General features: G+C 40.5%; 1 non-coding gene across 1 annotated transcript; it reads left to right on the top strand.

Moving 5' to 3' along the window:
• Positions 1–19,631: 19,631 nt before the first annotated feature.
• On the top strand, positions 19,632–19,738 carry LOC127124972 (small nucleolar RNA R71). Its single transcript, XR_007804442.1, has one exon. It is a non-coding gene; the product is annotated as a small nucleolar RNA R71 (small nucleolar RNA).
• The last annotated feature ends 3,682 nt before the right edge of the window (positions 19,739–23,420 follow it).

Below are 23,420 nucleotides of genomic sequence, written 5' to 3'. Positions count from 1 at the left end.
AAGTTTGCTTTCGCTCTCTTCAGGATGATGAGTGTTTTGGAACACACACCAATTCACGATTTCGGTCGATCTATCCTTTAACAACCTACCACCCGGTTATGGATAATCTTCCATGCGAGTATATTATCTACGTTTTGACGGCTATAGATAATATATCTCATGCACTCTTTGGTTGAACCCTTTGTTTGTTTCCCCAACTGAGTAAGATTCGTATTCCTTGTGGAATCGAACGTCCATCCTTTAACAAGATTGCTTTGCTAGCTCTCTTCAGGATGATGAGTGTTTTGGAACACAAACCAATTCACGCTTTGGTTGGTCACCTGTTTTATGCCTACAACCTGGTATCCCTGGTGTTCCTTCCTGTCTGCCCCCTATTGTGGCCCTGGTCCCCTGTGGAGTCAGATTTTCCTGAGTCGAAGTATACCTTTTCCAGGTTTTCCTCAGATGTTTTTGGTTGATGGATGTCTCTCACCCGTGCACCGGTCTTTGATATTCATTCTTCCCGAGTTTGTTACCTACTAACCGGTAACACCTTACTCCTTTCTTTCTCACATTCATATGTTGATGTTTGGTCACCTCTCTGTTGGTTTCGATAAACGTTGAGTTTTTCCCATTCGTCCGTTGACGTATGGTTGTATCTCTTTCCCTAGTTCATCGTTGATGTCTGGTCACCTCTCCGTTGGTGTCGATAAACGTCGAGCTTCTCCCTTGCATCCGTTGATGTTTGGTCGAGTCTTCCTAGTCATTCGTTAATGTCTGGTCACCTCTCTATTGGTGTCGATAAACGTCGAGCTTCTCCCTTGCATCCGTTGATGTTTGGTCGAGTCTTCTCAGTCATTCGTTAATGTCTGGTCACCTCTCCGTTGGTGTCGATAAACGTCGAGTTTCTCCCGTTCGTTCGTTGACGACTGGTCGAGTCTTCCCATTCATCCGTTGATGTCTGGTCACCTCTCCGTTGGTGTCGATAAACGTCAAGCTTCTCCCTTGCATCCGTTGATGTTTGGTCGAGTCTTCCCAGTCATTCGTTAATGTCTGGTCACCTCTCCGTTGGTGTCGATAAACGTCGAGCTTCTCCCATTCGTCCGTTGACGTATGGTCGAGTCTTCCCATTCATCCGTTGATGTCTGGTCACCTCTCCGTTGGTGTCGATAAACGTCGAGCTTCTCCCTTGCATCCGTTGATGTTTGGTCGAGTCTTCCCAGTCATTTGTTAATGTCTGGTCACCTCTCCGTTGGTGTCGATAAACGTCGAGCTTCTCCCGTTCGTCTGTTGATGTTTGGTCGAGTCTTCCCAGTGATCCGTTGATGTCTGGTCACCTCTCCGTTGGTGTCGATAAACGTCGAGCTTCTCCCGTTCGTCCGTTGACGTCTGGTCGAGTCTTCCCATTCATCTGTTGATGTTTGGTCACCTCTCCGTTGGTTTCGATAAACGTTGAGTTTTTCCCATTCGTCCGTTGACGTATGGTTGTATCTCTTTCCCCAGTTCATCCGTTGATGTCTGGTCACCTCTCCGTTGGTGTCTATAAACGTCGAGTTCCTCCCGTTCGTCCATTGACGTCTGGTTGAGTCTTTCCCCAGTTCATCCGTTGATGTCTGGTCACCTCTCTGTTGGTGTCGATAAACGTCGAGCTTCTCCCGTTCGTCTGTTGGCGTCTGGTCGAGTCATCCCATTCATCTGTTGATGTCTGGTCACCTCTCCGTTGGTGTCGATAAACGTCAAGTTTCTCCCGTTCGTCCGTTGACGTCTGGTCGAGTCTTCCCATTCATCTGTTGATGTCTGGTCACCTCTCCGTTGGTGTCGATAAACGTCGAGTTTTTCCTAGTCGTCCGTTGGCGTCTAGTTGCACCTCTTTCTCCTATTCATCACCTATTGATGTATGGTTGTAGTTCCCTTTTTCTAAAAATAAATAAATCAAAATCCCCTAGTGAAGTCGTTGGTAAATGTCTTGTCTGGTCCAGTGATAAGTATCAGATCCCAGTGGAAGTTGCCGTTGGTGAACTTTCTTTTCTTGGATCCCCGCAGGGTGCAAATTTCTACGGTTCTTCGGTATTTAATCCCTGTTTACCTTGAAGGTCTGATAGCCGTTGTTATCATCCGTTCAGGTTCCCAGCTGATTGAATAGGGGCAGCTGTAGCACCTCAAATTTGCACCCGCCATTTGTACATTCATTTCATTTTTAGATCATTGACATTGCATTAACATTTTTTTAGGACATTAACATTACATTAATGTTGCATAGTCCATTGCATTTCATCTACATAAGCAAGGTTCAACACAAGAGAGCAGTGACTTGAATTCAGAGCTTTATGCTTACACCTAGTGGAAACTAGGATCTCTCAGCAAGCTTGGGGTGGCCCCAATCAAACCCTAGCGTGGAGATGCTTGGGTATTATGCTTAAATACGGTGTCAATGGCGGTTTCTTGAGGGATCAAGACCCTGATTTAAAGGTCTTTACTTGGTCATGGTTCCATAAATCCTAATCAAGTCAAACTCCTATTATGTGGCATCCTAACCCTAATTTCAGCTGGCACATCATCATTCATGATGCTTGATCTCCTTGCTTGGTTAAATAGCTTAATAAAGAGTTAGATTTAGATTAAGATTGTAGAATATTAATTAGTATTACTTTTAGAATTTTATGAATTTAGTTTAATTAGGATTGTGCTGAGTTTTTTATAGATTTAATTAGGATGAATAGCCTAATTAGGATACAGTAATTAGATTATGATTAGAAGTAATTTTAGGATTAGAATATATTAGCAATATTATTAGATTTTTTAATTTAGAATTAGGATTAAAAAAGATAATGTTAGAATTCTAGAGTTTAATTAGGAGTATTAAATTTAGATTAATCTAGGATTTAGAATAATTAGAATCACTTAGATTTTGGAAACGACTTTAATTAGAATTTCGTAAATAGAATTTTAGTTCAATATTACTCCCTAACTGTGAAATGACTATTCTACCCCTAGGCTTAGAAATAATTCAATCTTGCATGCTCCCTTAATTTTAGGACATGTTATCACTTGATTAAATGAGCTTCATGTGGAGTATTAGCTTCTGTTCTGATTTTTTCCCATTTTTTGACCCTAGGCTCTGACCTAGTGGTTTGGACTTACATTTTTGAGGTGTGCATTTCAGGTGCAAGCAATAAGTCTTGATGGTTGATGTTGATCTCATAAATTGAGATGCAAAATTATGTGCTTCACTAACATTTGTTGTGTGTAGGTGCCTTGAAGAGGGATTCATTTGATTGTTTGCCACTTGTTGGCTTGACTTGTTGTGTATATTAGTTGTCTGACTGTTGTTGTCTGTTGACTATTTGTCTGAATACCATACTGATTGGTTGGCTGTTTACACAGCTACCTAAGTTGCTTTAAGTTCTTTTGAACTTGTTTTGCTTTTCTTGGTTGCTTAACCACTGAGGTATAATTCCTTTGACTTCATGTAGTCTGGAAGACCTGTCCTGTTATGTGGGCAGGCACCTGTCTGAAGTCCTCCTTAAGAGGCAATGCTTGTGATTGTTTAATATTATGCCTTGTACATTCAAAGACCTCCTAGGTGAAGAGGCATTGGCAGATACAAGGGATGTGCAATCCATCCCCTGCTATTCAGTTGTGTCATTCATCCTGCTCACACCATTGTGTTGATGCACTTTGAACACCAACCCGAGATCCTGTTGAGTCAGTCATCTGTGGAGAAGAGTTCCTACATTCTGAACTCCCACACTTTCTACTTTGAGTCAAGCTCTCCCAGGCCAGGGATAAGAGCTGTGAGGTCTTACCCTCACTTCCCATCTCATCTGCTTCACCCTAACTCTCAATGTTAGGGTTAAGAGCTAACCACACCCTTTCCATTTGGCTTGTTTGTCGAGGTTGATATGACCCCTTGACTAAAGCCCAGCCTTGTGTGAGCCAATTGTTTGCATATAGTGTGTGATACCGGTGCTTGTATTTGCTTGATTGTGCTGTTTAGGATAGCTTGCTTCATGTGCAAGTTAGATAGAAACCTTAACATAAGGATCGTATGCATGACAACTTCTAGGCTCGAGTCGTAGTCTCCCTAGTAGTTTGTGTCTCCCTTTGTATCTGGTTAGGCTAGAAGTTCTTTCCCTGTTTAGGGGAACTACGTCGCCCTGATCCTCATACCCCGATGAGTTACGTAGGCAGGAGATGAGCTGATCTCTCCGGGCGCCCTTTTCTTTTTCAACCCCTTTGTGTTGAGTTGGAGTCTGACGTAAGCCCAGCGATTGGCAGTCGGTTTCCTGTGTGGTTTTGTTGGGCGTGCGTTAGCCGAGCTACAAGTGCTCTGATTCTTCTCCGGTCAGAGAAGATACGTATGCATAGGATGCGACATCCTAGCGAGCACGTTTCCCCTTTGTCCCGAACTACGTCGACTCTGATGTCTGTGCCTGGTAGACTACGTAGGCCCAGGATGCGATATCCTGCCAAGTTAGTTTCTCTTGTCTTTTTGTGTGTCCTTCCAGCCTTGTGTGCAGTTTGTGATCAGTTTTTTTAGCAACCTTATCCTTTATTTTGTGCGTGGATCCCGTCGAGTACGACAGATGCGTAGGGGTGCTAATACCTTCCCTTTGTATAACCGACTCCCGATCCCATCTCTCTCTGGTCGCGAGACCATGTTCTCTCCAGGTTTACTTCGAGCGTTTCCTTTCCTTCTTTTGGGATAAATAACGCACGGTGGCGGCTCTGTTGTTTCGTTTTCCCGCCGGTTTTTCGCGTAATGCGACAGCTGGCGACTCGCGAGCATTTACTTTATTAGAATTCTCCCGACCAAAAATAGTACATGCCAAAAGATATCGAAAAATACGGATGGCCGGGTTATGAATAGTGGAGGCTAAAATTCCTTCAAAAGAAGTGGCAACCACATTCGATAATCTATTCCAAAAGTTAAAGGCTTCAAGTGTCCATTCTGCATCTAAGGGTGTCTCACAAATGGCACCCTCTCCGTAAGGCATTCCTAACAAACTTGCTAAGGCGTCGCTAGTGTACTCATGTTCACCATTGAACATTCTAAAACATACGGTACCAACCGCGCTAGCAGTGCCAGGATGAACGGTGTAAATTAGGGAACTCAGAAATTCCCTAGTCAGCCTGGTGGTGAGAATTTCCCGTGTTTCAACTTCAGTAAAATTTTGTTCTGACGCTCTCTAGGTTTCCCTCTGCGAAGGATGATATTGTTGAATTCCATTCCAGCCATTGATGGTGAGTGAAGAGAAAATGGGTTTTTATGGTAAGGAAGTGAAAATGGGATTGTAGTGGATTTTTGGTGGAGGAAATTGATGAGTGAAGTTTGGGAATGATAATGGGTTGGAGTTAGAATGATAAAGTTGAAAATTTTCATGGACTTCAATGGAGGTGGAAGGAGGAAAAAATGGGTTTTGAGAGGTTGAAGAAGGAAAAAATGGGAGATTTAGGGATTTTGTCCCGTTAAATGGTACAAACCCCATGGCGCCCGCCATGATGCCGGATTTGTTGTTTGGGTTGGGCTTGTTCCTTGCTTCTTGGGATACAACTTTTTCCTCATTTTGCAAAGGGTGTACATAGGCTTCCATAACATGCTGCCTTTTTGATTTTGATTAAGCTTGATAAATGACAAAATAAAAAAAGTAAAGTAAAGTAAAAAGGAAATAAAAACATAATAATAGTAACACACACACACACACACACACACACACACACACACACACACATATATATATATATATATATATATATATATATATATATATATATATATATATATATATATATATATATATATATATATATATATATATATATATATATAGTAATAAGTCACGGGTCGAGAGATGCTAGGAAAGGATAAGCAAGCATAAAGTCAAAAAGAAAAGAAAAATAAGCATAAATAATAAGTCTAATAATGGGAAATAAGTAAAGCAAATAGCATCTCTCGGTCGGTGATATCATCAATGTCCAGGGAATAATGGAGTCTCCTCAACTTCGGATCCTCGGAGCTCTGCAAAATGGTGTCTAAGGTCAGTGATCTCATTGTTCAGTATATCGGCTTCAGTGACATGTGTGGCATCTGACACTTCGACCTATAAAACAACGTCAGCAAGCTCCTGACGGAGCTGGGCTATCTCCATACGAAGCTTAACAAGCTCAGAATGCATGCTTGGACTCTGAAGATTTGGATTATTGGTGAGGACTATGATTCTGGTAGGTGCTGGATGATGCTCTGCTTCAAGTGGGATTCTCTGCTCATCTATTGTCTCGCCTTAGCTTTCTATGGCATAGGTCCAGTTGGCCTGATTATAAACACAAGTTACTTAAGGGTTTGGTAAAGTAAAGTAGTGGATAGTCTCATCCTCGATCAGGAGCCTGTATTGATCTGGGTGGAAAGAAAATCTCCTCATGAGGCCACGGTCCTGACAGAAGTTAATATCCATCAAAGTATAACTGCAGTAAGATGTTAGGTGAAACAACCTTTTATCAAGTCCTAGGGCGGAGGCTATATGGGTTACCGTGCTTCTAACATGTATAGGACTCACAGAGGAGCGAGCATTAAGATAGAGACTCTCGATCAGAAAATCTCCGCAAGCTACTGGGCGTGACTGAGTGGTATAGTACATGAAGAAAATCTCTTCAGCACTTACGTGTGTATCAATGTCACTCTTCCCCAAGAAGGTGTGGGCAATAATCATCTGAAAATATCTAAAAGCAGGATTATGGATCTTGTTAGATATTTGGGTGGAAGGGTCAGGGCTACCTCCACATGTAATGTCACTCCAGAACTTCTCAATGTCTCTACTCAGGAAATAGGTCATGGGGAGCTCAGATGAGGCATCATAAGTAGTCTGAATTCCAAGTAAGTCACTGAAACGCTTGTGGTTGAAGGTGTACTCTGTCCCAAACATCCTGAAATTAATGTAGCCACCATCACTAGCGTGACCAACATAGGGCTCGTAGTTCAGAGAGCTTAATAACTCCAAAGTGAGGTTCCTGTAAGTCACATGCATCGCTTCAGTATACTCATCCCATTGCAACTGACCACACAAATGCCTGACACTAGGGTCAATGCCTAATGCTTCCATGCAACTTAAATCAGGATATCTGGTTAGCAGCATTGGACGCTGGGAAAGCATGGCATATCGTTGCTCCTGTACTGGGTCACGAAAGATCACTGGCATAGTGCCGAAATTCTCCATCCTAAAAAGTTAGGTTAAAAGCAGAGGACACCTGAAATCGCAAATATTGAAACTGTTAGTCTAAACATAAATATATATATATATATATATAAAACATATGAAAATATAAATCGAAATAGTAAAAGTGAAGTAAAGGGAAAAGAAATCATGGGTTGCCTCCTATGCAACGCTTGTTTAACGTCGTTAGCTTGACGATTTGAACTTTATATATCAGAGGTAGGAACCGGAGGGTCGATCAGAGTATGGCCAGGGCATTCTGTGGGGATGTCACCTCCTTGATATTGCTTCAGTCTTTGTCCATTTACCACAAACGGATTACAGGAATTGTTCCGAATTTCAACTGCTCCATATTTGAGGATTTTGGAAACCTTAAAGGGGCCTGTCCATCTCGAACGCAGCTTACCTGGAAAAAGTCGTAATCTGGAATTGAAAAGGAGAATAGAGTCGCCTATATTAAAGTCCTTTTTCACAATCCTTTTGTCATGCCATGCTTTGGTTCTTTCTTTGTATATAATGGTATTCTCGTAAGCGTTCTGGCGGAGTTCCTCCAATTTATGGATATCGAGGATTCGCTTCTCGCCAGATGCTAGGTAATCCAAATTCAAGGTCTTTATGGCCCAATATGCTTTGTGCTTAAGTTCAAAAGGTAAGTGGCATGACTTTCCATAGACTAACTGGTATGGTGTAGTTCCAATATGGGTTTTGTAAGCAGTTCTGTAAGCCCACAATGCTTCTGTTAACTTTTCAGACCAATCTTTTCTGGATATTGAAACAGTTTTTTCCAAGATTTGCTTAATCTCTCTGTTTGATACTTCCACTTGACCATTAGTCTGAGGATGATATGGTGTTGCTACTCTGTGTTTTACTCCATACTTTCTTAAGAGTTTATCGAATATCCTGGATATAAAATGTGATCCACCATCACTTATGACAAGTCGTGGTACTCCAAATATGGGGAAAATATTGTTTTTAAACAACTAGATGAATACTCTTGTGTCCTTAGTGGGTGAGGCTATAACTTCTATCCATTTGGACACATAGTCGATGGCTACCAAAATATACTTGTTTCCCATCGAAGGTGGAAAAGGTCCCATGAAATCAATACCCCAAACGTCAAATAATTCCACTTCTTCGATGTTCTTCAAAGGAATTTCGTCGCGTCTTGAGATGTTTCCAGCGCGCTGGCACCGGTCACATTGGACAATATAAGTATGGACATCATGCCATAGTGTTGGCCAATAAAGACCAGCTTGAAGGATCTTAGCGTATGTCTTGGATGTGCTTGAATGTACACCATAGGGTGAAGAGTGACAATGCTCTATGATATTTCTAACTTCTTCTTCCGGGACGCAACGTCGAAAGATGTTATCTATTCCTCTTTTAAAAAGGAGTGGTTTGTCCCAATAGAAATGTCTTACATCTTTAAAGAACTTCTTCTTTTGTTGATAATTGAGGTCAGGTGGTATGATATCAGCGGCTAGATAATTCACAAAATCAGCGTACCATGGTACTCTGCTAATCTCGGAAATTGTTCCAAGGTTGTCTCTATCAGGTTCAAGAGGAACGATATCTAACTTAGATATCAATCTGTCATAGGTGAAATCATCATTTATAGGTAAATGGTCTGGCTTTAAATGCTCTAGTCTGGAAAGATGGTCAACAACTACGTTTTCTGTTCCTTTTTTGTCTCGGATATCTAAGTCGAACTCTTGTAGCAAAAGGATCCATCTGAGTAACCTAGGTTTTGCATCCTTTTTGCTTAGAAGGTAATGGATATCTGCATGGTCTGTATAGACTATAATCTTAGATCCGACAAGATAAGACCTAAATTTATCAATTGCAAAAACTACAGCTAGGAGTTCCTTCTCCGTTGTCGTATAATTGAGTTGAGCGGCATCTAGGGTTCTACTAGCGTAAGATATCACATGTAATTTCTTATTTTTTCTTTGTCCTAAAATAGCTCCTACGGTGAAATCGCTAGCATCACACATTATTTCAAAAGGTTGAGTCCAATCCGGAGTTTGTAAAATGGGTGCTGAAATTAGCGCTTGTTTTAAATGATTAAAGGCTTCGATACATTTTTCATTGAAAATGAATTCAACGTCTTTCATCAGAAGCCCGGTCAGGGGTTTTGTTATTTTAGAGAAATCTTTGATAAAGCGTCGGTAAAAACCGGCGTGTCCAAGAAAACTTCGGACTTCTCTAACAGTCTTATGAGGGTTAAGGTTTTCTATCACTTCTATCTTTGCTTTGTCGACCTCAATGCCTCTTTCATATATTATATGTCCTAACACTATGCCTTCTTTAACCATAAAGTGGCACTACTCCCAGTTTAATACAAGGTTAACTTCTATGCATCTTTCTAGGACTTTCTCAAGTTTAATGAGGCAATCCTCAAAGTCAAACCCACATACCGAGAAATCATCCATGAACACTTCCATAATTCCATCGAGATAATTTGTGAAGATTGAAATCATACAATGTTGGAAAGTAGCTGACACATTGCAGAGTCCAAACGACATTCGTCTGTAAGCAAATGTTCCGTAAGGATAGGTGAAGGTTGTTTTCTCTTGATCCTCGGGGTGTATGGGTATTTGGAAAAATCCAGAATATCCATCCAGATTACAAAAGTAAGAGTGTCTGGCGAGACGCTCAAGCATTTGATCTAGGAATGGAAGGGGGAAATGGTCTTTCCTAGTTGCCTTAATGAGTTTCCTATAGTCTATGCACATACGCCATCCGCCTTCTATACGTTTAGCCACATGCTCTCCCTTCTCGTTCTGCACGACTATGATACCTCCCTTTTTGGGTACCACATGTACAAGACTTACCCATTTACTATTGGATATCTGATAGATTATACCAACCTCTAGAAGTTTAAGGACTTCCTTCTTTACCACCTCACCCATTATAGGGTTGATTCTTCTCTGATGTTCTCTGGAAGGTTTTGAATCCTCCTCTAGCGATATCCTGTGCATACACACAGATGGGATTATACCTGTTAAATCAGAGATTTTGTATCCTAAGGCAGAGGGGTATCTTCGTAAAACATTCAAGAGTTGATTTGTCTCGTCTTGGTTTAAAGTGGCACTAACTATTACTGGGCGGTTCATTTCTTTATCCAAAAACTCGTATCTTAGGTTCTTGGGCAATTCCTTAAGTTCTTGATCTGGTTTTTGAAAGTTTGGTGAAAGGTCTTGAGTAAGGGCCAAACATTCGTTAGTGTGAGGTTCCGTTTCCTTTAGCTCGTCATCCTTTTCATTCGGGTTTGAAAATGGTTCGATCATAGGTTCTTCTCTATTAAATTCCCTTATGCATTCATCTATGATATCAATTGCGTAACACGCATCTCCTATGATTGGTGCCATCAGGAACTTTGAAAGAATAAACTCTATCTTTTCATCTCCTACTTCGAAAGTTAATTTTCCTCTTCTAACATCTATTATAGCTCCGGCATTTGATAAAAATGGTCTACCTAAAAGGATAGGGATATCGCCATCTTCCTTGATATCCATGACTACAAAGTCTGTCGGGATATAAAGTTGACCGATCCTAACGGGGATATCTTCTAATATGCGTACATGATACTTAACAGATCTATCGGCTAATTGGAGGGACATCTTAGTTGGTTGTAATTCTCCTAAGTTTAACCTTTTACATATAACTAAGAGCATTAAACTCACACTAGCGCCTAAGTCTAGGAAAGCTTTGTCGATCATATGACTCCCTAGAATGCAAGGTATAGAAAAACTCCCAGGGTCTTTCTCCTTCTTAGCAAGTTTATTCTCGGAAATAAAGTTGCATTCCAAGGGTTTGGGATCGTAAAGCCTATGCTTGTTGGTTAAGATGTCTTTGAGAAATTTGGCGTAAGATGGAATTTGGGTGATGGCTTCGGTGAAAGGAATATCTACATGAAGGTTCTCTATTACTTTTATAAACTTTTGGTATTGGTGTTGATTCCTTAGGATTGGCAGTAATTTTAGAAAACAAATAATGTAATCATCTCTGTTGTTTTAATATGTTGGGTTGAAGAAATTCAACATCTGGACCAACATGTCATGTACGATGTCACGACATCAGGTCTGTGACATCGCACATGTGGAGAAGACTGAATTAATTAATTCAGTATATGTCAAGGGATCAGCAAGGATATCTGGTGAATATCCTAACTCCCTTGTGAAGGCCTTGAAGACTAATTCAGAATATATATAGGCTCTAAATATGGAGATATATATGGAGAGAGATTAGGAACTTGAAGACCTTGTTTGTAGCAGAATTTTTCTGCTGAAGTTGTAACAGCAAAGAACAAGTCTGCTGCAATTTCTGAAGGCCCAAATCCAGTTGGGTAATTAGGTTATAAATAGCTGATTGTAATCTAGTTTTTGTAAGCCTCTCAGAATGAATCTTTAGGGGTGTGTGTAAGGTAAACCTCCCAATCTGTGGGAAGGTTACCATGTGTCTCTCAGTGGTAAACCTGAGAGTGTTTGTCACTCAAAGCCTGTAGGCAAGAGTGATTATGTTCTTGAATGAAGCTGTGAAGCAAGTTCAAGGTGTTTGCACATTACATTGTATTTGTAGTGATAGGAATGGAAACTGGAGGTTTCTATCTAGGAGTTCCTAGGTATAGATTGCATTGGGTAGGGATTAAGTGATGAGTTGTAAACGGGGGAGTTTAACTCTGAATTGATACTACTAATAGTGGATCTTCTTCCTGGCTTGGTAGCCCCCAGATGTAGGTCATGTTGGACTGAACTGGGTTAACAATTTCCTGTGTTTGTTTTCCTTCTGTATGATATATTGATGTCTGCCTAAACTGAGCATGTAATTCAGTCTGTTCAGCAAGATAATAGCAGACCTGATACATAGCCTTCTGTTGGAATGTCAAGCAGAATGTTTTGACATTCATCAACAACAGCACATACTGTATAATAAGCTGATGATCTCAGTACAGTATGTACTGATGTCTGGATTTCCAAAAGCATCACAGACCTGGCCAAAAGATCATTGTGAAACTGTCAAACTGGGTGTCTTGACAGTTCTTCCAGAAAGCTGATACTGAAGTAGAGACTGGTTGGTCTTTTACAGTACAGCAAATTTAGCTCAGTCTGTTTTCAGGAACCAAACAGACTTAGCATATGGTTCTGGACTTGGATGTCAAACGGAATGTTGTGACATTCACTCCTAACTGCATATGCTAAATTGTTGGATGGTTAGTTTTCTGTTTCAGGATTTTTCTCAGGCTATTCTTCAGGAATCCACCAGCTGATCTAAAATCTAGGAAACTAACAACTAAGCTACAATTAATGAACCTGGCAAATAATATATTTGTTAGCTCCTTAATAAGTGGAGATTAGTTTAACTTGTTACAACCTTTAATTTAGGAAATACAAGTACATGACCAACAAACTGGAACAATGTAACAGATGATGTTCAAAACAGGATTGAGACATCGTGCTGATATCTGTGTAGGAAAACGACAGAAGTGAAGGTTATGGTGCACATAACTAAGTGTACCTCCTCTATAGGATGACATAGAAGGAGAGGTCGTGACACTGTGAAAAGGTGCAGAGTGTAATAACTATCTTGCTGTAATAGGTACAATGTTAGATCAGATGTCATGACTTGAAGTAGAACATCTGAATACTGACTACGCCAGAATTTCAATTGGTATCAGAGCAGGCATCCTGTTCTGTCTCTGGATGAGATCCATGGGTGATACTTTCTGGTAGCTGGCAAGGAGTTATGTTAGTACTGAAGCTGGAACCTGTGTAAGGTTCTGTAATTCCCTGAATGGTCCGTTGAAGTAGGTGGATGGACTGTTCATGACAGGAATGGTGTGTTCCTGTCTCTGGAGGTTGGCAATTGGCCTGTGTGTGGAACAGCTGTGCCAGTACTAAATCACATTCAAACCCGGTATGGCCTTGGAGGCAAATCTGGTGAAGTGTGTGTTCATAGGTTGAGTTGTATTATGATTTCCGCTGCATAATACCCGGCAAAACTCAAACTCTGATGTAGTTTCCCCTCATGTGGATGAAAGGCTGCTATGTTCAAGATCTCATCATAATCTACTGAAGATGTCAAAGATACTTGAGTCTCCTCAAGTCCACTCATCATGACGTTCTCACTTCAAGATGGTAAGAGTCACTTAATCACTGATTCTTTTACTCTCTTGAGTAGTATAGATGAAGACCTTGAAGATCTTCAAGGAAGGTTTGTTCCAAGGAGGTGGAACCAATGTTCTATGTGATGTTAGAACATGTTGTTCAACAAGTATGCAGCTACTGGTTGAAGAGCAGATGTTTTTAGGGTTCAAACAAAGGGATAATTCTGTTTGGAACCTACTCCTGACCTGGAAGAGGAGACATCTGTGTGTGCTAAGTTGACAAGAGCAGAGTCAACTGGATGTGTGCTCAAGAAGGTCATCCCTAGAAGTTGAGCTGGTTGAGATGTGACATTGTGCAATCTCCTGCTGTTAGGCATCTTCCGGCAGTTTGATCAGGATTGGATAGCTGTTCCCTGAAGTACTATGGTGTGTTGGAAGACAAGTCTCCTGGATGTTAGCAGTCAATAATGGGGCAACCTGATTGTGATATCGTTTAAGGGGGTTGGAACCATGAATCTTGGTATTCAAACACCACGTTCAGAAGTGGCAGTTCTTACTAGGAGTGAGAATATTAAGATTCAGAGGTTAGTTGAGGTAGTATGCTCTAGCAATGCATATTTACCATTGACTGGTGTTGTTTTGTATCACTAGTACTTATGGTCAGCTGGAGTCTGATTGGAGGAGTTAGTTGCCACTGGTAGGGATAGTGTATGTCATGTTGAGACATATGTGTACAATGCATGGATATTGGTGTGGAGTATCCATGATTGTTAAGTTGAGGGGGAGTTTTGGTTAACCTCCTCAAGTCTGGTCAGCCTAGGGTCTGGTTGGCTGTTGACCTGTGTCACATGGGTTCTGGTGGTTGTGTGACACATTTGCAAGGAAGAATTCATCTCTCTCATTCCTAAGGGTGAATTTAATCTGGGAAGACTTTCAAAATTGTCTAGGTGCTTGCAAGCAGAAGATGTTGACACAAGAAGAGTATTTTCAAAGTATTCTTATGGTGGAAGTATCTGAAGGGATGATTGGGAAAGGATTTAAGATCAATGTCTACTTGTGCCAAGTGCAAGTGTTTAATTGATTATCCTTGGAACTCAAGATAACTGATGTTCTTAAAGATGTTGGAACATCACTTCTTCAAGACCCTGTGCAGAATCGCAGGAAGGACAGTACACTGGCTTGTGATCTATCTCTTTGGTGGCAGCAAAAGCATATGATCTCTGAAAAGGTTTCCTGGCAAGAAACATGTTCAGCCTTGGTATGTACAAGAAGAAGAAGACATCATAGTCTTGATGGTGGTTACTTGGATCAGTTTATTTCTGATCTAGGTAAGGAAGTGCATTAGCTTATGCATACTGTGAAGTCAAGAACAAGTGGCAGCAGTCTTGACATCATGGAAACAGCCTTGCTTTAGGAAGAGGAATCCTGGGCATAGCTGAAGGGATAGTTTCTAACTGTTCCTTCTGAAGACTCATACATCAAAATGTCTGATGTCTTTGGAGAAGAAGCAGGGATTCATCAAGGTGTGAGCTTGGATGACGTAACTGCAAACCTGCAGGATGGAGGTTGTTTACTCAAACTTGGTTCCAAAATCAAGTCTATGAGAACATTGAACTCTTGTTCTGTAAAGGGAGGAAGTTCTTTCAAGTGGCAGAAGAAGGAGCTGACTTCAACAGCCGGATGTCAAGCACAATGTTGTGACATTTGGTTCAGCATCAGATTCTTAGTTGGTGAAGTGGCACATCAACTTGAGATAGAAGGATCTACAGGGGTGTAGAATGGACAGTTCTAAACTTTGAAGTTCAAATCTCACTTGAAAGGTCAGAATATCTTTGGGAGAAGTCTGATAAACTTGGGGAGGTCAAAAGGCAGCATTTGACCTTGTCATATGAGAATTCACGAAGGAGGTAATCAACCAGTGGCATTTGGTCTATCTCAGAAGTGAGTTCGAAGGATCCAGATAATCAACATAAGGCAGCTGATTATTCTTGAGGAAAGTCTAAGACAAATTACTTTTGGGCAGAAAAGTATTAAGTTGAAGACAAAAGGAGGTGTTTTCTATTCATCCCTTGGAGCTTGTGGTAGGAGTTCTGAGCTATCTATGGAAGACTGTCTCTGGGAGTGGGATGAGAGTGTATATATCCCAATGTATGTATGGGTTCCTCTGGCCCAAGCTGGTGACTCAGTAACATCTGAAGTCTATCAGATAATGCTCCTTGTGATGCTGTGAAGGATGTCCCAGCTGATGTTAAAACATCGTGTGAAGTGATCTACTATTCTGGTTAGAATAGAGATTGACACAGAGTGTGGATGTGTTCAGCCAAGAGGGTTGGACAGAGGGTGCGCTCTTGAAGACATGAAGATGCGTCTTATGTTTTCCTTTCATCAAGTGGTCTGGAATCTCTTTGAATCAGGAAGTATGTGAAGGTCCAACCTTGGAGTGTTGGATATGATCATGTGTGACCTCCAAGAGAGTAGGTTGTCCATGACAGGAGGAGTGTGTCCGTGTGCTGCAAGTAATCACCAAGCTTGTGGTCCATGTGCTCTCAGACAACTGGGTATGGCACCCTGTTAGTTATCAGGATGCTGTGATGTGTTGCAAGGCTGAGTGAGCAGAAGAATGTCTGACCGGATGTCATGACATTGCCCTGGACAGTGCTGTTAATTCTTTCTGAATCTTAAAGTCATTAGGAATTATGAGGGTGATGTGGCTAAGTCTGATAAACCAGAATAAGCCTGTTGGCTACAGCTGTGTGGTACAGGGGGAGTAACCATCAACTGAAGTGTGGAAAGTTGGCTGTAGCAGTGCTAGGTGTCAAGTCTCCACTGGCTGAATGCAGGAATGTTAAGACATCGCGTGCAACGTGTCTGACTGCATATATGGAATGGTCTCCATGCACTGGAACGGCTGTTTTGGAAAAGAAACAGTCAAGAGCTATAAAAGGTATTCAAAGATAGGCTGAGATTTTGTTGGTGATTCTCTGACTGTTTCTCAGCAAAAATAAATGCATCTTGACCAAGCATTTATGTCTACCGGAAATTCCTAGGCACGGACAGGACTATTTAAAGGATTCAAGAGTCCTCCTCTCCTCACAACAGAAACACTCCATTCTCAGAATCATGGGGTATGTTAAGGTCTGGGCAAGCTGCGCCTGTATCTGGTTTTGTGAGGGGTGCCTTTACAAATGTTTAGCTAAAAAGGGGGAGAGAAAGAAACATAGTCCAGGGGTCGAGAAGCAAACAGATCACTGTGGTAGCAAACAGAAAGTTGGGGTTGGGGTTAGACACAAAATTCACCAACTGAATTACCACTTGTGTCTTGTGATCTGAGTTAAGAGAACAGTTGTGCCCTGTGATCTGAGTTACATTGTCTATGTACTCAGCATTACATACTCTTCAGGAAGCTCTCCTGTTGAAGGGAAGGGTTCTGGAACAACTGAGCCTTGTTCCCTCTACCTCCTCATGTACACCAACATTGGTGTTTGTGGTGGTGGAGCCAATGACGGAGATGAAGAGCATTCCCAAATTGGGATGCTTTGTCCAGTGTATTGTTTATTTGTTTTAGCTAAAATTTGCCAAAGGGGGAGATTGTTGATTCCTTAGGATTGGCAGTAATTTTAGAAAACAAATAATGTAATCATCTCTGTTGTTTTAATATGTTGGGTTGAAGAAATTCAACATCTGGACCAACATGTCATGTACGATGTCACGACATCAGGTCTGTGACATCGCACATGTGGAGAAGACTGAATTAATTAATTCAGTATATGTCAAGGGATCAACAAGGATATCTGGTGAATATCCTAACTCCCTTGTGAAGGCCTTGAAGACTAATTCAGAATATATATAGGCTCTAAATATGGAGATATATATGGAGAGAGATTAGGAACTTGAAGACCTTGTTTGTAGCAGAATTTTTCTGCTGAAGTTGTAACAGCAAAGAACAAGTCTGCTGCAATTTCTGAAAGCCCAAATCCAGTTGGGTAATTAGGTTATAAATAGCTGATTGTAATCTAGTTTTTGTAAGCCTCTCAGAATGAATCTTTAGGGGTGTGTGTAAGGTAAACCTCCCAATCTATGGGAAGGTTACCATGTGTCTCTCAGTGGTAAACCTGAGAGTGTTTGTCACTCAAAGCCTGTAGGCAAGAGTGATTATGTTCTTGAATGAAGCTGTGAAGCAAGTTCAAGGTGTTTGCACATTACATTGTATTTGTAGTGATAGGAATGGAAACTGGAGGTTTCTATCTAGGAGTTCCTAGGTATAGATTGCATTGGGTAGGGATTAAGTGATGAGTTGTAAACGGGGGAGTTTAACTCTGAATTGATACTACTAATAGTGGATCTTCTTCCTGGCTTGGTAGCCCCCAGATGTAGGTCATGTTGGACTGAACTGGGTTAACAATTTCCTGTGTTTGTTTTCCTTCTGTATGATATATTCATGTCTGCCTAAACTGAGCATGTAATTCAGTCTGTTCAGCAAGATAATAGCAGACCTGATACATAGCCTTCTGTTGGAATGTCAAGCAGAATGTTTTGACATTCATCAACAACAGCACATACTATATAATAAGCTGATGATCTCAGTACAGTATGTAGTGATGTCTGGATTTCCAAAAGCATCACAGACCTGGCCAAAAGATCATTGTGAAACTGTCAAACTGGGTGTCTTGACAGTTCTTCCAGAAAGCTGATACTGAAGTAGAGACTGGTTGGTCTTTTACAATACAGCAAATTTAGCTCAGTCTGTTTTCAGGAACCAAACAGACTTAGCATATGGTTCTGGACTTGGATGTCAAACGGAATGTTGTGACATTCACTCCTAACTGCATATGCTAAATTGTTGGATGGTTAGTTTTCTGTTTCAGGATTTTTCTCAGGCTATTCTTCAGGAATCCACCAGCTGATCTAAAATCTAGGAAACTAACAACTAAGCTACAATTAATGAACCTGGCAAATAATATATTTGTTAGCTCCTTAATAAGTGGAGATTAGTTTAACTTGTTACAACCTTTAATTTAGGAAATACAAGTACATGACCAACAAACTGGAACAATGTAACAGATGATGTTCAAAACAGGATTGAGACATCGTGCTGATATCTGTGTAGGAAAACGACAGAAGTGAAGGTTATGGTGCACATAACTAAGTGTACCTCCTCTATAGGATGACATAGAAGGAGAGGTCGTGACACTGTGAAAAGGTGCAGAGTGTAATAACTATCTTGCTGTAATAGGTACAATGTTAGATCAGATGTCATGACTTGAAGTAGAACATCTGAATACTGACTACGCCAGAATTTCAATTGGTTATCAATTTTGGTTTGTTTAAGTCTTTGCGGATATGGGATTGGTGGTTTGTACGGGGGTGGTGGTTTGTAAGTTTTATCCTTGGCTTCTCCTTCTTGGTCGGTTTGTTTTTCGGGTTCCACTGGTTCCTCTCCTTGGTTGGTAGGTATATTTTCTTTAGAAGCTTTGGACTCGCTCATTGCTGGGTTATAAGGCCCTTCGTAAACGGTCCCACTTTGTAATGTGATAACGTTAGCTTACCCTCGAGGGTTGAGTTGAGGTTGTTCAGGGAATTGTCCTCCAGGTGTAGTTTGTGGGGCTTGGTTTTGTGCTACCTGTGAGATATGGGTTTCAAGCATCTTATTGTGAGTAATCATCTGATCAACCTTAGTCCCTAATTGCGTTATCAGTTCGTTTACGTGAATGTTCTGGTTTAGGAATTCTTTATTTTGCTGAGTCTGACCTGATATAAAGTTCTCCATGATCTTCTCAAGGTTAGGCTTCTGGGGCACAACTTGTATAGGTTGATTTGGTTTTTGGTCTTGAAAACCTTGTGGTCTTTGAGGTGCAAAATTTCGGATAGGGTTCTGTTTTGTATAGGAAAAATTTGGGTGATTCTTCCATCCAGGGTTGTAAGTGTTTGAAAATGGGTTACCTTGGGCGTAATTCACTTGGTAGGTGTTCAGGTCGTTCAAAAGGTTACATTCCGCCGATTCGTGTCCTTTAGATCCACAAAGTTCACAATCGGTGTGGACTACCATTGTGATGTTAGAGTTTGTAGAAATATGTTCGACCTTAAGGGCTAAAGCGTCCATTTTCGCTTGCATCATGTCCATAGAACTTATCTCATGTATTCTACCTTGGGTCTCCTTTTTCTCTACTGATGCTCGTTCAGTTCCCCATTGGTAATAGTTTTGGGCCATATCCTCAATTAGGTCACAAGATTCAGGGTAAGGTTTTTTCATCAGCGCGCCACCAACGGCAACGTCGATGCTCATCTTTGTGTTATAATGGAGTCCATTGTAGAAGGTATGAACGATCAACCATTGTTCTAGGCCATGGTGTGGGCAAACTCTTAACAGCTCCTTGTATCTTTCCCAAGCTTCAAAAATTGATTCTCCTTGGTTTTGAGTAAATTTAGTTATTTGGTTTCGAAGAACAACAATCTTACTAGGGGGAAAATATCTAGCAATGAATACTCTCATAAGGTCTTCCCAGGTAGTTATTGAGTTAGTTGGAAGTGAATCTAACCACGAACGTGCTCTATCTCTGAGGGAGAAAGGAAATAATCTTAAACGAATTGCATCAGGTGAAGTACCGTTGGATTTAAAGGTGTCGGCCCGTTGGATAAAGACTTTTAAATGTTGATTTGGGTTCTCAGTAGCGAGACCCGCGAACTGGTTTTGTTGCACTAATTGTAGTAAAGATGGTTTTAGTTCGAAATTGTTGGCAGGAATGAGGGGGTTTACTATACTAGAACTAGGTTCCTGGTCATAGGGTTGGGAAAATTCCTTAAGAGGTCTCCGATCGAGATTCTCGGCCATAGCTTTCTTAATTTGGATGAGTAAGAGGCGTGTACGAGTGTAACATTCGGGTTCCGCTAAAGGATCTACTAAATTTCCGGTACTACGGGTTCTTCGCATTTACCGGCTAATAATGCCTTAGTCTAGACGGTGTAACAACAGGGTACGAAATTTGACGAAGTTGGTCCCCGACAACGGCGCCAAAAACTTGATCGCACTATTTGCAAGTGCACGAATCGCGTCAGAGCAATATAAAAGAATATCGATCCCACAGAGACCAAATCGTCAATTTATTGATTACTATTGTTATGATGTTTATCTAAGGAGGTACAAATGAGATATTGATGTCATAAAATAACCGTAAATAAAAATGATAAATACAGTGCAGATAAAGATAGGCTTGAATGTATTTCACGTCAGTTAAACGATGCTTCGATTGTCTAAATAGAACTACTTATGGGGCAATATTTTCTACTCTTAAAAAGAATCCATTTAACAAGATATGCCGCTTTCGTGTATTCAGAACCGAGTTTACCCTTAAATTATGGCCTTTTATTGTCACTTATAAAAGGTGCGCAGAAGGCTAAAGTAGTAAACCTATTTTTAATAAATAAGACTCGTAAGCTTAGTTGAAAAGGGATTTTGATTCGGAAAGTTTACCCAAGGAGTTTCCTGATTTTAAATCTATCAACGCGTCCGAAAATAGTTTCAAAAATCGTTTTTCCTTAAAGTGATAAAAAATCCTAGTTAACTAAGCCAGGGTGCTTTCGCACTCCTTGAGTAGTTAAAATTAACCAAGTTTGTTTCAGAAAACTCGAATTAAAAATCAAAACATCCCCTAAAGCATTTCTACAGATGCAATATGTGAAACATCTCTTTAACCGCGATCCTTACATTCTAACCTTTGAAAGATTTAGCCAGACATGGTAATACAAACAACTACAACAATGTTGAACATGATGAAATGAAGTTTAGAATGTAAGGCATGAAGAACAAGTAAAACGTGTAAAACAATTAAAATAAGCAATAAAGATAATGGCAAGCAAATTAAATAAAGTAAAGACAATGGCAGGAAATTAAATAAAGTAAAGCATGACAAGAAATTAAATAAAGTAAAGCAAGACAAGAAATTAAATAAAATAAAGCATGACAGAAAATTAAATAAAGTAAAGCATGGGAAGTAAAATAAAAAAGCGATTAAATTAGAACCTGCTCCAAACGGAGGCTTTAAATCTGGTACAAGGAAGTAAATAAACCTTTGACTTTGAAAATAAAGACGACAACAAAATCAAAGTGCTCCAACTTAATTTCACTAAGGTGCGATAACCCCTCGATGTGACAGATTACCGCTTTTACAGATGATATTATAGTCTTAGTGTTGAAGCTAAGTTGGATGATTTGGAAGTGAACTAGAACAACCTATTTATAGAGGAACTCAACAGCATGCAAAGACCAGGATGCCCTTCAACTTCTCTTTAATGGGAATGTGGAATTCAAAGGTGGCGCCCACCACCCCTCCATGGCGCATGCCATGTGAGTAAATGGAGAAGTTCATGGGATCGTGGTAGTTTCCTCCTGGTTGAGGGTTGATGTGTCATGGCTTCTCCTATAGCGTCCGCCATACAGAACGCCACGAGTACAATATTTGCCGAAAACCCTAATTTTTTGGTCTTTTTGCTTCGTTTCTTCTAAAAAGGTCTTGAATGAGCTAAATACCTGAAAACAACAAAAAAGAGAGCATAACACAAGCAAAATGATAATAAAGACCTAATAAACATGTGCAATCCAAGTCAAATACACGACGTTTTTTAGTGTGATCAGGAAGTCACACAAGATACCCAGATGAATTAGGGCATCCAAGGCAAACAAGCTTTAAACTCTTGATGATTCTTGATCAAAATGATAAATGAAGATCACGGGGATCCGTATATGATGTTTAGAACCATTGTGAACCATTACTTTATTTATTTCCTTGCATTGTGGTGTAGCGGGGTATTCATTACCATTAGAGATATTGACTAAATCTAAGGTAAACCATACAAGTCGAGTCGCCACCACACTTCTATTTAAGCAAAGGAATGGTTAGAAAGCGAACAAAAACCTAAAAGTTTTATCGAATCAAAAACTAGTAAAAATGTCAGAGATCTGGGTAAGGGGGTTGGTTATGCAATGGGAAGGTTTTAAGCACCCAAAACATCCTAGGTACTCCTAGGGAGCCCTTTTCGTAAGTGTGGTTCTAGTCTAAATGGTGTAGGTATATCTAAAGTACTATTTACTAAAAGGAAGGTTAAAAGAAAATGACTCGCAAGAATGTCGCATCCACTGCCTACGTATCTCATCTGAGTATGAGAATCAGAGTCTTCGTAGCTCGGCTACCTATGGGTTAAAGAGAAGTGTGCTCGGTAAGACGTCGCGTCTTATGCCTACATATCTCATCTGGAATGAGAATCAAAGCAAAACGTAGTTCGGCTAACTAGGGGTTAAGGATTGCCATCTGAACATGGACTTACAAAAGAGGACACCAGCTGTGTCAAAGGAGGGTGGGCAGTGTGTTCAACGTCCTAGCAGTAGGTGTCGCAGCTCGCTGAATCGAGTCTTAGGCAGTTACCTCTTTGCAATAGAACGGACTGACATGCCACAAGATCGGGGACGCACGGAAGGTCTAAAAGTGGGGAAGCTCTGCTCTAGAGTTGTCATGCAATATGGACCTATGTGTTAGGATTTACAAAGGGGAACATCTACCTAATGTTAACATGCAAAGAATAAGGGAATTCTACCTATGTTATCATACAAAAGGTTCTACCTAATGGGTGCTACCTAAACGGAACAAGAGTCGACGGATGGAGCGCGGAGAGGAGTTACGGATAAGGATAGATGGCGATGCCGAAGGCAATCGACTTACAGGTAGATAGCGATGCCTGAGGCAATCGACTTACAAGAGGATGGATGGATGCGTGCTGGTTCTGTTAAGTTTTGAAAATGATTACTCGATGTTGGATCGAGCTTTTGATCTTATTTTGAAATGGTTATCGGATGTTCGTTTTAATTCTTGTATTAACAGGTGACTAAAGAAATAAAGAAATAAATATCATACACTTTATGGGAGAGGGGTACATTTGTTATGAATGGGGATTGTTCATGGCAAACAAACAATAAGAATATATGTCTCATACATCATACAAGTAGGCAACATTTATCAATCAGATCGGATAAATAAACAATATATAATCAAACCAAAGAATCAAATAATATAGCATTTAAACAATGCATGGGAGTATGAACATGTTAAATAATCAAGCAATAGAAAGCATGAATGAGA

This window comes from Lathyrus oleraceus, chromosome 2, assembly GCF_024323335.1.
Source record: "Lathyrus oleraceus cultivar Zhongwan6 chromosome 2, CAAS_Psat_ZW6_1.0, whole genome shotgun sequence".
NCBI classification, from domain to species: domain Eukaryota; kingdom Viridiplantae; phylum Streptophyta; class Magnoliopsida; order Fabales; family Fabaceae; genus Lathyrus; species Lathyrus oleraceus.
The sequence above is the reverse complement of the archived record's forward strand: the minus strand, read 5'-3'. Positions and strand labels throughout refer to the sequence as shown.